At 45.8% G+C, this 15,000-nt stretch overlaps 1 protein-coding gene across 6 annotated transcripts in view; it reads left to right on the top strand.

The window, feature by feature from the left end:
• LOC121880190 (ecdysone-induced protein 74EF-like) overlaps positions 1-15,000 on the top strand; it is a 207,993-nt gene that overhangs the window by 124,361 nt on the left and 68,632 nt on the right. The gene's annotated exons all lie outside the window — the stretch shown is intronic.

A 15,000-nucleotide genomic window follows, 5' to 3' on the forward strand; every position in this document is an offset into this window, starting at 1 on the left:
GAGAAGAGGAGAGGAAGGGGAAAGGAGGAAATGATGAAGGGAAGGAGAGAAGGAGGAGGAGCAGCAAGAAGAAGGAAGGAAAAATCGTAAAAAAAAATTATGAAATGAAAGAAATAAGAAGAGACAAAATGAAGGAACTTATAAACACACACACACACACACACACACACACACACACACACACACAGCCTTACACATGATACGCTCAATGTTTTATACGCTACATCCTCCTCCTCCTCCTCCCCTCCAACCCTACCCGTCCTTGTTTACGCAGTTAGGGCCTCTCTGATGCCTAGTCTTAAGGATGGTTATTCCTCTAAAGGCGATCGTGAGCGGCGGCGGTGGCGACAGGAGGAGGAAGTAAGGCTGAGGTTCCTATATGACGTCACCGGATGTAGGAAGTCTTGGGTAGAATTGCGCGCGGGATTTTTTTGGCGGGAAAAATACGATAGAATGTTTGGAGTTGGAAAAATAGGAATTTTTGGCGGGAAAGTGATATAAATGGCGGGAAAATAAAGATAGTAAATTAGAAAGACATGGGGAAACTAACTGAGACTATTTTAATGGGAAATAATAATAGGATAATATTATTTTGGCGGGAAAATTATAATATAATAATTGGCGGGAAAACTAGGTTATAAAATAATTTGGCTGGAAAACTTGCACAGGATGATAAAATCTTACTTGTATTGCTTTTGTTGTTGTTTATGATTACAATTAAGAAAGGATTTAATTTATTTTGTTTGTTATTGTTTATTTGTTTATTTTTACGTGTAAAAGTAATTTTGTTTGTTTATTAATTTAATTGTATTTATTCAAGTATTTACTTAACTCCGTAAAATATAACCGGGTATAAAATATAAATAATATAAAATAACGAAAAAATAAATTAAATAGCCACAACAAAATAGCCAGTATATAAAAATAGCCATAATAAAAATTAGCCAAATAACCACAATACAAAATATCCAAATAGAAGTAATATAGGATAAAGCCAAGATCAAGCCACCAGGAAGCGAGCGAGGATAGGTGGTGGTTAACGCGCGAATTCACAAGGGGTCGTTAAACAAGGCGATTACGGGTATAATTGCCTCGTTAGTAGTCGGGTCGTTAATCTTAAAAAGAGACGAGAGGAATGAGGACGCTGGTTGGTTTGGTTGGTTGGTTGGGAGGCGAGCGATAACCCTTTAATGGCGATGGTTAGGTTAGGTTAGGTTGTGGTTATGTTAAATTAGGTTAGGCCAGGGGACAGGTGGGGGAGAGGGGCAAGCTTGAAGAGGGAAAATAGAGAAAGAAGGAAGGAAGAGAGAGATGGGAAAAGTAATAGAGATAAGTAAAACAAATTTGAGAGATTTTCATATTTAATTCTCTCTCTCTCGTGAACTTTGGAAGCTGGGGTTATTTTGGTGGTGGGGAAGAAGGGGGGGGGTGAGGGGAGGTGAAGTGAGAAGAGAGAGGGTGAGGCAGGAGAGAGGAGGAGAGAGGTGAGAGTGAGGTGAGGAGGAGAGCGAATTTTCTTCCAACTCTGCTGCTACCTGTTGACTCTCTCTCTCCTCACCTTTAACCTCAATGACGTCAACTCTCGCCCACGCCTGCAGACCTGCACAGAGGTTTGATAAAGCTTATACCTTACCCCCTGAGCTGAGAGCATTTCACCCCCCTAACTCCTCCTGAGCTGGAGACATTTCCACCTCTCAACTCCCTGAGCTGAGATATTTCCACCCCTAACTCTCATGAGCTGAGACATTTCCACCCCCTTAATCCCCCTCGAGCTGAGAGAGCATTTCACCCCCCCTAATCTCTTTGAGAGTTATTTAGAATTTGAAAACCCTTATGGAGCCTATTGGAACCTATTGTTTATCTTTTAATTAGATTCGAACCTTTTTTCATGAAGTTCTGGAATTCGAACCTTTCTGTAGAGCCTATTTTTTGTCTTATGTCGAATTTAAACCTTTATAAATACAATTGGAACCCTCAGACAGGCTATTAGAATCTTTAATTACGTGTTTGTGGGATTGGAACCTCCTTTTGGAAGATATTCAAACCTGTGCATTAACGTGGAAAATTGAAACCTCGAGGGTATTCTGACTCGAAACTAATTCTACTCACTGTAAATCTCCACTGCGTTACTTGTAGCATTTGAAACTCTTTGAAACCTTATCTTACAGGAATCCTTCAGGTTTCAGTTATGTAGAATTAAATCCTATACTCTATATATATATCTCCCGGTCATAGAGGCCTCCAGGGGAAGTATAAATGATTGGAACCTGTTGTTTTGTTCTTAGGTGGAATCAAAGTCTTCGGACGGGTTCTTGTTCTTATTGGTATATTATTGCCTCCTATAGATAATCGTGTAGATTTTTCTTTTTAAGTTACGGTTTTGTCTGGGTCGAAGTTAATATAGTTTAGAGAATTATTTATATTTTTTAAGCCTTTATTGAGTTTAAGTCGATTTTTAACGTTTTCAGTGTGTGTGTGTGTGTGTGTGTGTGTGTGTGTGTGTGTGTGTCATGAGGTGTACAGGTGTGAGAACAACAGGTGTGGTAGGTAGGGCAGTAACCAAGGGCACGAGGCCATACAGGTGTTTATCTCTGCTCAGGTGATGAGTTACACCTGTACGTGTTAATCATGTATATTGATAATCCATCTTATTCATTAGGTACACCTCAACCCCCCCCCCAACACCTGTCCTCAAGGCTCATTAGTGGATACATATACATAGTTCATACGGTGCGGCAACACGAGGGACAGCAGGTGTGTGTATGTGTGTGTCAGGGTGAGCACAGGCGTGTGGAGCAGGTGTGTGAGGTGCGTAGGTTGGAGATTGGGTATTGTTGCGCAGGTGTATAGGGTCAGTGGCTCCCGGCTTAATTTATGGTGAACACCTGTGGCCCTCACCACCACCACCACCACCACCATCACCACCACCACCACCATCACCACCACCACCACCACCATTAATTATTTAACTGTAGAGGAATGATAATCGTATGTGATGACCCCTTGCCCCTGATGTCACTGCCCAGCAACAACTGATGACCTCACACTAAAGGTCATGGGTATGGTGGGCAGGGTGGGCACTGTGGTATACAAAGAGGTGTGTAACTCTTTTGAACTTGACCTTCGTAGGCCAAGGTCATGAAGGTCACAGATCGTCTAGGAGGTGGGAGGGTCAGCGGAGCGGCTCGCTACACAGGGTTCAGCCTTTATCTGTGTTTCCGGTTGTTATTTATGTCGATTTTGGCTGATGCTAGTAACCTAACCTAACCTAACATGATCAAATTATTTTGGGATATGATATGAATATCTGTAGATAACTTAAACACACACACACACACACACACACACACACACACACACACACACACACACACACACACACACACACACACACACACACACACACGGGCGTTGTCCTAAGAGTGTGAAAAATACGTTAAACTCAACAGGTTGGTCGGAAATGCCGTCTCCCTCCCCGTACCCCGTTTTCTGTGTACTGATTCGTGACGTCCTGCCATCACTCAGACGTAGACCTCCTATCAGACCTACCTCACCCCCTCTCCTTCTCTCCTTCCCTCTATACAGAACCTCCCCCCCCCCCCTCTCCTCTCCCTCCCTCCTTACAGTACCTCGCCGTCACACCCTATTAGAGAGGACTTTCTCTCTCCCCCCACACCACACACCCCTTCCTCCCCACATCCCTCTCTCTCCTCCACACCCTCCCTTAAAGGATTCAAACCATCTTCCTGTGTATTCTAAGGGAACTGATTTCTCCTCCCTCCTCTTCCCACTCTGACGACTACTCACCCTTCCCCTATCTTCCTCTGTTTTTGCCTCTACCCTCCCTCACGTAGGAATCCCCCACCGAATGACCCTAACATTTCTCTCATCAAGGAAACGAATCCCTCTTCCACTCCACAAGAACCCCTCTCACTTAACCCTTCCTCACATAGGGATCCTTGCCCCCCTCTCTTCCGTCACCCTCCTTTCCCTCTCCCTATTATTATTATTAACAACATTAACTCTGCCACGAACTTGAGCCATGGCGTGTTGACCGACTCATTCACTCACTGACGGAGAAACATCCACGAACGGCCCTGGCTGAGTTGTGGTCGTGATCAAGTACATTGTTATTCTTGCGATGTGCTAGACCAGGTTCCCCCCTCCCCCTTCATCATCTACACCGAGCTGGCGTTTCCGCTCTCTCTCTCTCTCTCTCTCTCTCTCTCTCTCTCTCTCTCTCTCGCCATCATTTCCGGTTTCATACGACCGGTTTCCGGCTCCCACACCTTCAAGGACCGGTAACGCATCTTCAGTGACCGGTAATACATCTTTAAGGACCGGTAACACATCTCCAGGGGCCGGTACTTGAGGTGCTGAAGAACCGTTAATGTCCGGCACATCGAATCCGGCAGGTGCTGTGTTACCGGTATATTGATAGCTGAAGAATCCGGCAGATATCCGTGATAATCCGGGAATAACACGCAATAAACGCGGCATGTATCCGTCATACTCCGGCAAATTACACCAGGAAACCGGCAGAATTTATGTGTGTATATGTGCGTGTGTTTGTGGTGAGGTGGCTGTTGCTGGTTCAAGACACACACACACACACACCAGTCAATTCCCCCCCATACATCCCTCCGCCCCCTTTCTTACGGCGGTTATGTGTAATGGCCCTAACTACTGTAGTACCTTGTTAGGGTCGTAACTATTAATGACTGTCGTAAAAAAAACACAAAAATGGTTCGTATTTTGATCGTATATGAATCTTTTTTTTTTTCGTGTAAATAAATGAGTTATTTTCTACCTTTACTTATAATTAATTTACTCTTTTTATTTATTTATTAATTAGTGTGGACAGTAATACGTGCATCAGTTTGCGAGATTATTCCCATGTTAAAACTGTAGTAATGTGAGAAAACCAAATTGTTCCCGTCTTACGATACTGTGAGGGACCGCTGGTAGATGTGAAGAAGGAGGAGGAGGAGGAGGAGGAGGGAGAGAGAGAAAAAAAAATACCGCGGCGGGAAGAAGTTTATTATTGGTGGCGAAATATATGATACAAAAACTGGTTAGTGTCGTAGTGTTGTGTGTTGGCGGGAGTTCCAGATCGTGACGCCAGGAGGTACTACTTAATGTTCTATTCTTCTCTTCCTCCTCGTTCTGTCCCTCCACACTCTCACCCCCTCTAGGAGAAGCGACGGCGTCCTTCCCTCCATCAGGACGTGGCGGCGGGGTCTAGTAGGTCGCTGTTATGTGTCTTTAATATATAACAAAGGAAATAATTTGTTCCCGGGAAGCAGGAAAATCGCACAGTTCTCCTCACTCCTCCTTCCCATCCCCCAGCCGCCCCGAGTCGCCTGGTTGACCAATAGCGTGACGGGGGCTGTGTTTTGCGGGCGCTCTCATTGGTCGGCGTCGTTCCCGTCTAGCACAGGTGTAACAAAGACAGTAAGAGCTGCTGCTGCGAGAGCTCTTAAAAATCCGCAGCGTCTGACGTCGCACTCTTTTTAAACCTATCCGGACCACTTATAGACCTACTGTACTCTACTGTATTACTGTAACTCGCCTTATACTTATTCCTGCCCTCTCCCTCACTACATAAATACTGTATCTCTCCTGTACTTTTGAAATTATGATGTATTTGATAACGTTTGAATTGACTTTTATACCCGCTGTTTTGTCGTCTGGGGAAAGAGTAATTCAAGGCGATAACTGTATGGCTGTATGTATCTGTATGAATGTAGGTGTGTATGTCTATGTATAGCTGTATGTCTGTATGGCTGTATGTGTGTTTGTATATATCTTTATGTGTGTATGAAGTGTATGTCTGTAGGTCTATGGCTGTTATTATTACGAACGACGCAGTTGGTCAGTCTTAGGACAGCGTGACTCACAACCAATAGGTTCTCTCATAATCCCGTCTCGTTTCCGTTCCATTTAACCTCCTCCCGTCCCGTTTCCGTTCCATTTAACCTTCTACCGTCCCGTCTAACTTCCGTCCCATTTAACCTTCTCCCGTCTAACTTGTCCCTTTTAACCTTCCGTCCCGTTTCCGTCCCATTTAACCTCCTCCCGTCCCCTCTAACTTCTGTCCCGTGGCAAGTGTGACAGGGTGTGCTGGCAGGTGTATATTAAACGGAACGGGAGACAGGAAAAGAGCGATATGGAAGGGGTGTGAGAGAAAAGAGAGGGGGAGGTGAGGAAAACGATGAAGAGTGTAGGGGTGTATTGTGAGTGTGTAGGGGTGTAGTGTGAGTGTGTAGGGGTGTAGTGCGGGCGTGTAGGGGTGTAGTGCGGGCGTGTAGGGGTGTAGTGCGGGCGTGTAGGGGTGTGTTGTGAGTTTGTAGGGGTGTAGGGGTGAAGTGTGGTGTGTGGGGGTGTGGTGTGGAGTGTGTAGGGGTGGTGGTGTGTGGGGGTGTGGTGCGGGTGTGTGGGGTGTAATGCGGGTGTGTAGGGGGTGTGTGAGTGCAGGTGTGTGAGGGGTGTAGTGTGAGTGTGTATGGGTGTAGTGTGAATGTGTGGGGTGTAGTGTGGGTGTGTGGGGTGTAGTGCGGGTGTGTGGGGTGTAGTGCAGGTGTGTAGGGGTGTAATGCAGGTGTGTGGGGTGTAGTGCGGGTGTGTGGGGTGTGTGTGGTGTGTATGGTGTGGTGTGAATGTGTAGGGGTGTAGTGTGGGTGTGTGGGGGTGTGGTGCGGGTGTGTGGGGTGTATGCAGTGTGTGAGGTGTGGTGTGGGTGTAGGGTGTGAGTGGTGTGGGGGTGTGTAGTGTGGGGTGTAGGGGTGCAGTGTGGGGTGTAGGGGTGTAGTGTGGGTGTGGGGTGTAGTGTGGGGGGTGTGAGGGGGTGTGGTGTGGGGTGGGGTGCAGTGTGGGTGTGGAGGAGGGCAGTGTGTGGAGGGGCGCAGGTTGGAGGAGGAGTGGAGGACAGCCGAGGTTCATGGCCATTTCTCCCCCCCCCTGGAAACTTACCACCTCACCACTTCCCTCCCTCCCTCCTTTCCTCCCTTACATCACCTCTCCCTCCTCCCTCCCTCCCTCATCCCTCCCCCCTCCTTCCCTCATCCTTTCTCTCCCTCCCTCCCTCCCCATCCTCCCCCTCCCTCCCCTCCTTCCCTCATCGCTTTCCCTACCTCCCTCCCTCCCCTCCCCTCATCCCTTCCCTCCTCATCCCTTTCCCCCTCCCTCATTCCTTCCCTCCCTCCCTCCTTCACCCACGCCACATCTCCACAGTCAGCCAGTGTAACTCAGTGTATTGGTGAGATACTAGTGTGAGAGAAGGCGCTGTCTCTCACCCTGCCCACAAGAATTTTCCCTCATCTCTCCCTCATCTCTCCCCCCACCCTCCCTCATATTCATCTTCTCCATCACTTTATAAACTCATTTCCTTCATTACCTTCACATTCTTTCTCCTCATCATCAATCTAACACAGGTGTTTATCATTTATCATTCAGCATCTTGCTACATTATCCACTCTATTTTTAATGTGTAATAATAATAATAATAATAATAATAATAATGATAATCTAATGAGGATTCTTACGTTAACATTTTCTTTATAATTGGTAATGTAAAAGATATGTAAGGTAATCAACTCATTAACCTTACGTCATAAACTGGATGTCGTAAGTAACTCAACCTACGTCAATAACTGGGTGTCGTAAGTAACTCAACCTACGTCAATAACTGGATGTCGTAAGTAACTCAACCTACGTCAATAACTAGGTGTCGTAAGTAACTCAACCTACGTCAATAACTGGATGTCGTAAGTAACTCAACCTACGTCAATAACTGGGTGTCGTAAGTAACTCAACCTACGTCAATAACTGGGTGTCGTAAGTAACTCAACCTACGTCAATAACTGGATGTCGTAAGTAACTCAACCTACGTCAATAACTGGATGTCGTAAGTAACTCAACCTACGTCAATAACTAGGTGTCGTAAGTAACTCAACCTACGTCAATAACTAGGTGTCGTAAGTAACTCAACCTACGTCAATAACTGGATGTCGTAAGTAACTCAACCTACGTCATAAACTAGGTGTCGTAAGTAACTCAACCTACGTCCAGCCAACTGGATGTCGTAAGTAACTCAACCTACGTCAATAACTGGATGTCGTAAGTAACTCAACCTACGTCAATAACTGGATGTCGTAAGTAACTCAACCTACGTCAATAACTGGATGTCGTAAGTAACTCAACCTACGTCAATAACTGGATGTCGTAAGTAACTCAACCTACGTCAATAACTGGATGTCGTAAGTAACTCAACCTACGTCAATAACTGGATGTCGTAAGGTTAAATGAAACTCTCCCATCAAGTTAACTACTAGGATAATAAAGCAACCAATATACACATCCTGTTTTGTTGTGCGTGTTTTTTTCCTCTCAATAACACCTTCCACACACACACACACACACACCTGGACAGTTAGCTAGTTAGTTACCTGCAGCTAATCTCAACACAGATCAGGGTGCTATTGTTGTTGTTGTTGGTAGTGATGTAAATCTGTCCCTTACCTGAGTCGGAATTAGCCCCCCCCCCACCCCAAGGTTGTGCCGAATCAGCCTCTCAGGATGATACAGGGATGAGCGGTATCTCAGGGATGCTAACTACCGTAGGATGGAAACTGCTGTTGCGGGTGCGGTCAGGTTAATGTTGTGTTCTCTCTCTCTCTCTCTCTCTCTTCCTGAGCCGGATTTAGCTACAAGGTTGCCGAGTGAGCACTTAATGATATGAGGTGATATCACAGACGCATACATATATACATACATATATACATATATACATACATACATACGTACATATATACATACACAATAACATCGTCATTATCGTCAACAACTCAACAATGATCTTAATTTGGAGTCATTTTCTGCCATTTATTGTCGAGTGTATGAGACGGAGGGGTGAGGGGGGAGGGGGGAGGGGGCAACAACAACGAGGTCATAACAAATTGTGGCAACAGGTCACCTTGTGCTGCCCTCCGTCAACAACAACAACCCCTCCTCCTCCTCCTCCTTCCCCTTCCCCCCTCCCTCCCTAAACACACACCAACAGCCACACTCCTGTGTTATGCTCACCCCTTCCTTCTCCTCCTCCCCTCCCTCCCTCCCTCCCTCCTCCCTCCCTCCCTCCCTCCCTCCCCTCCCTCCCCTCCCTCCTCCCTCTTCCTCCCTCTTCCCTCCCTAAGATGCCCCGGCCACATAGCAGCCTCTTCCCCCCCCCCCTTGCACTCACAAGCTTGCCCTTCTTTCCTCCTTCCCCCTTCCTTTTAAGATGCTGACACATAACAACCCCTTCCCTCTCCCCCTTTCCTTCCCTCCCCTACACACACACACACACACACACTGCCTTCCTCCCCCCTCCCTCCCCCTTCCCCTAAGATGCTGACCACATGACCTCTGATTGCACCCTTAGCTCAGCACAGCGGTCAACTAGAATGTTTTCCTCGTAGGTCAACACGAACTGTACACGACTACCATTCCGCTGGGGTAAGGTGTTGACCCAGTTTATCTCACTATCTCTATTTCTCTCTTTCTTTCTTTCTTTCTTTCTCTCTAAGTTCAGCTTCTAATTTGCCCCGCGAGGAGGCTAGTTTATTGAGCACCCCGTTGCATCTTGTGCAAGGCAAAGCTCAAATGTTTTAAAGATTAACAAATTTATTGACAAAGCTTGGAGTACAATTTGCCTATTTTGAGTAATTCAGTCAGGTCTTGATACTGAGGGCACAATCACTTCTCACTACCACGCTTTTGGGGCTATCCATAATTTGCTAACACACACTGATTAGTCCTCAGACAGAATATAACTTCTACTGTATATGAACCTCTGTCCTGTGTGGCAGTGAACAGTGATACCACCCTCATCAATATGACCAATACCATAAATCACTAAAGCGTTTACAATCGTCCAACAGGGAAGCACGCTGGAGTTCATGCTTGCGTTCTCGACTCATGCATTTAAGGCCGCAAGTGTCTGAAGGTCCATGAGATATGTCAACAAGTTATATATAGTAACAGAGTGTGTGTGTGCGGGGTGGGTGGGGGGTGATTCAACAACCACAATTCATCCTCTCTCTCTTTTATTTATTTAATTTTTTTTTTTTATTGGGCACTCCCCCTACATCCTTGTGTAAGGTGAAGCGCAGAAGCGTTTACAGCGCCCAACAGGGAAGCATGCTAAGTTCATGCTTGCCTTTATGTCTCATGAGTTAAGGGCGTAGAAGCCTGAAGAGTCAAGGGCATAGAAGCCTGAAAAGTCAATGGTTTATGTCATCAAGTTATTGGAAGCTCCAACAACTTGTCCCTGAATACGAATTCGCAACTTTCGATTTACAACAGGTACCTACTTTACTGCTAGGTGAACAGGGACTAATGGGGGCTAGGAAGTGTGTCCCGGCCCGGGAATCGAACCCGTGACATCTCGCTTGCGAAGGCAAGAGCGGTACCACTCTACTACCAGCACCCCCCCCCCTCTCTCTCTCTCTCTCTCTTAGTGGTTTGGTTCATTTCTGCTGACCAGTGACCCCAAGACCCAGTTAGATCACGTGGCCCAAGTCAAGGACGGGTCAAAAGAGAGGAGGAAAGGAGGAAGGGTCAGGAAGTGAGTCATGAGGAATTAGTCATATTGTCATGAGTTTCCTCCTCATCCTGCGTGTGTGTGTGTGTGTGTGTGTGTGTAAAAAATAATGATAATAATAAACGGTTTATTAATAGAGTTGCAGCCGGTGGCTGAAAATATACAAACTTACATGTGATCTAGACATAATAATATACATTCAATACATTTACAGGGCTGTACAGTACATAAGTCAGGAGTTGTTTATTATTTTAACAATAGATGGGATGGTGCTGTTCTTATATCTATCGGTGCGGGCTCTTATGGGCTGAATTTTGTTGTAGTGGCGGACTGTGGGAGGTGGGCGGGGGACTGCCGGTGGCAGTCGGTGGCGATGACGAGGGTGGTGCAGTTGTCCACTGCCAAATCCTGCTAGTGCGTGGTGGTGGAGGTCACTGAGGGTGTGTGTGTGTGTGTGTGCGTAGAGGATATCGCTTGTGGAAACTTGTTGATTGGGCAGGGAGGTCAGATGGCTATGTGCGTAGGTGGGTAAGGAGGGTAGGTGGGCAAGGAGGGTAGGTGGGTACAGTGGGCGGGTGGGCAGGTGGTACCCTCCAGAGCACCTGTCAAAGATTAACGAGTATTGTGTCATTGTATTGAAAGGGTTAACACGTCGTATTCAAATGGTTAAGTCATCGTCCTCAAGAGACTTCGTACTCAAGAACTCAAGAGGTTTAAGGTCGAACTGAAGAGTTCCTTTTGGTGAGAGAGAGAGAGAGAGTCCGACAGTAGAGTTAGTGGACATGATAAAGAGAATCCGGGTATTAGTATCAGTAATGTCCGGTATTGGGAGGGTCTGTGTGACGACGATATCCGGAAGAGGCTGAATTTAATCTTTCAAAGGTTTCTCTCTCTCTCTCTCTCTCTCTCTCTCTCTCTCTCTCTCTCACCATAAAGGGATAAAATAGCACCAGTACTACAGCGTGTTGACCATTCACTATTCATCCTTGTTGCTGCATAAAAACGACGACCTTTGCAAAGCCTATATGCAGGAGGGGTACATTGCAACACCTCTGGTCTCCGTGTTACGAAATGTTTTTTTTTTTGTATATTGGAACTTCAGAGACAAGTTAGTAAGTTGTTTGAGCTTTCGGTGTGGCATTTGTCTTAGTCTCTTGTTGTTGTTGTGTTTGTTATTGTTGTTGTAGTTGTTTTTGTAGTAGTAATTGTTGTTGTTGTTGTTATGTCTCTTGTTGTAGTTGTAGTAGGAGTAGAGTATGTTCACCATATAACATGAACAAAATTATGAACAAGTTTTTCCATCAAGCCAAATAGAAATACTGTAATTATTTCGACAGGAAGGTTATTGGGGAATATGTAGAACTAGTGATACTAAGACCCTCTCCTCCCTCCTTCCCTTTCCTGTCTCTCTGTCTCCCTTCTCTCCCTCTCTCTCATTCTCTCCCTCCCTCGGTGCTCACACCTCCTGGAACAAAAGCACATGTAGGAGGTCTAGCTGATGACTGTGTTGAAGGAGGAAGAGGTGGGTCGTGGTGGTGGTGTTTGGTGTTCGTCTTGTTGACAATGTTGGGGTGACGCAAAAACAACAACATCCTCTCGTTCACAATAAGAGTTCTACGTCTCTCTCTCTCACACACACATACACACACACTGTCTTTCTTTCTCTGATATGAGGATGTGTCAACGTGCAGACTGGGGGGTACGTTGCTTTGATAGAGGGACGTTGGGTAGAGGATGTAGGGTCGGAGAGAGGGGGAAGGATAGGAGTAAGACAGAGACGGGACGGGGACGGGGAGCGGCTGAGGGAAAAAGATGAAAGAGGGGAAATATTATTAATTTGTGCTTGAAAGTTGTGGGTAGTAACTCATAGGGTACAACAACATGGGTAGGGGTGTATATATATAAAGTGGTACAAAGGTATATTGGGGGTATATGTATTATATTATTGACTTAGTAGAGATATATGCCAGCTGTAGGGGGGGGGGTGGGCAAGGGTATAGGTATGTTACGAAATTACAGTTAAGAATTGTACCTGGGTTATGGTGTATAATGTTAAACTGAGGGTATCTGTGAGTGTAATGGTTAACCCCCTTGAGTACGATAGCCTTCACCCCTTGAGTATGATAACCTTCACCCCTTGAGTACGATAACCTTCACCCCTTGAGTACGATAACCTTCACCCTTAGTACGATAACCATTCACCCCTTGAGTACGATAACCATTCTTATGGGTAGATAACCTTCCCCTTAGTACGATAACCCTTCACCTTAATTGCAGGCCAACTTTATAAGTACGCCTTCCGCCCAGTACGATAACCATTCACCTTGGGTACGTGTAGCCTTCACCCTTGAGTTCAATAACCTTCATCCCATAGGTACGATAACCTTCACCCCTTGAGTACGATAACCATTCACCCCTTGAGTACGATAACCATTCACCCCTTGAGTACGATAACCTTCACCCCTTGAGTACGATAACCTTCACCCCTTGAGTACGATAACCTTCACCCCTTGAGTACGATAACCTTCACCCCTTAAGTACGATAACATACCCGAGTACGATAACTACCCTCGTACTCTAAGAGATTAAAATTATATAATATAACGAGTGGTATGAATCAGCTATGTATAGTACTGTATGTATGTATGTATGTATGTTATGCCCCAGGTGTGTATACTCTACTACGTCACTGTGTTAATGAGACAGGTGTTTTGTTTACAAGCGGATATTATTTTTTTTTTTTCGTCAACTTTAAGACCATTAAGGAAAGGAATTTTAATATTATTTTATTTTATTTTTTATGACATGGCCAAAGTTCTTAAGAGTTGTGGGTCGTACTTTTTGTTGTCTGGTTGTCTGTCTGGTTGGGTGGTTCTCTGTATGCATGTATGTATGTATATATGTATGTATCTATATCTGGTTGTCTCTATGTATGTATGTATGTATGTCTGGTTGTCTTTGTATTAAGCGGTGACCCCCCCCCACCCCCCACGACGCAGGTGAGGTGTAACAGGTATGGCATTCCTGGCGGCGTTCACAAGTCACTATACCAATTACCTGGTCTCTTGGTCAGCTGATCATGTGTGGTGCTGATGACAATAACACACGGGGTGGTCAGCTGGTGGTCGTGGTGGTGGCGTCAACATTGGGTTATTTCTGAATGTCTTCCTCGGGGGTAAATTTGGAACATTGGGAGTCTGGATGAGTTTGACCTTTGATGCTATAATTAAGAGTTAAAAATAACCTTGTGACGTAACGTGTTTATTGTGACGTAATGAGTTTATTGTGACGTAACCAGTGTATTGTGACGTAACGAGTTTATTTATAGTGACGTAACGAGTTTATTGTGACGTAACTAGTTTATTTAGCTATCGAATAATATATGTACTGTACACTGAAGGGAAATAAAACTGAACAAATAAACTTTTAATAACACATATCTCCTTCAGTATCTCAGAATCATTTACACTTGGAGGAAATTTTTTTACATATGGAGGAAAAAATTTCTTTTAATAAACCCCTTAAAAATCCGCTGACAAGATGCTGTTCTGTGTACGAGATATTCAAGGATGCTGAGGTAGTGTGTGTGTGTGTGTGTGTGTGTGTGTGTGTGTGTGTGTGTGTGTGTGTGTGCGCGCGAGAGAAGAGGGGGTCGTCTTGTGGTCAGCAATTCTCTCTCTCTCTCTCTCTCTCTCTCTCTCTCTCTCTCTCTCTCTCTCTCTTGGCGCTTGTTGATGTTGCATCACACACCTCAGGTGCGCCAGGAGAGACAGAAATCGCTTTGGAGTGAATTTACGGTAGAGGCAGATGGTGAGAGGATTCAACAGGTGGTGGGAGGTACAGGTGGCCAAGGGAGCACCAGCTGAGACGAACAGGTGGTTGAGAAGGAGGGTAGTGCCGTTAAGTTGGGCAGGTAGAGAAGAGTGTGTCCTGGACGGAGGAGGAGGAGGGTAAGGGGAGGGGGGTAGGGGTAAGGACTCGCTTCTCCCGAGGGGCATAACAGCTGTTCCTACCCAAATCATGAACACCTTCCCCCGCTGCTATCATCATCATCATCATTATCATCATCATCATCATCGTTATCATCACAACCACAACTACCACTATTATCTCTACCTACCTACCTACCTACCACCACCACCACCATTACCACTATCTTTCTTTGTCCGAGTCTCAGGTGAGCGTCGACAGGAATCATTGGTGTGTTTTTTTCTGTACATATATATATGGAGGAGGGTCCCCAATCCACCCCCACCTCCTCACCCTCACCCTACCCCTCTCACCCCCCTTGACCCTACCCTAACCCCTACCCCTCACCCCTACCCCTCCCCCCCCCCCCCTCACCCCTCACCCCTACCTCTCCACCCCTACCCCCTCTCACCCCCCTTGACCCTACCCCTAGCCCTACCCCCTCACCC

Source organism: Homarus americanus, unplaced genomic scaffold (assembly GCF_018991925.1).
Source record: "Homarus americanus isolate GMGI-L3 unplaced genomic scaffold, GMGI_Hamer_2.0 scaffold30108, whole genome shotgun sequence".
Lineage (NCBI taxonomy): Eukaryota > Metazoa > Arthropoda > Malacostraca > Decapoda > Nephropidae > Homarus > Homarus americanus.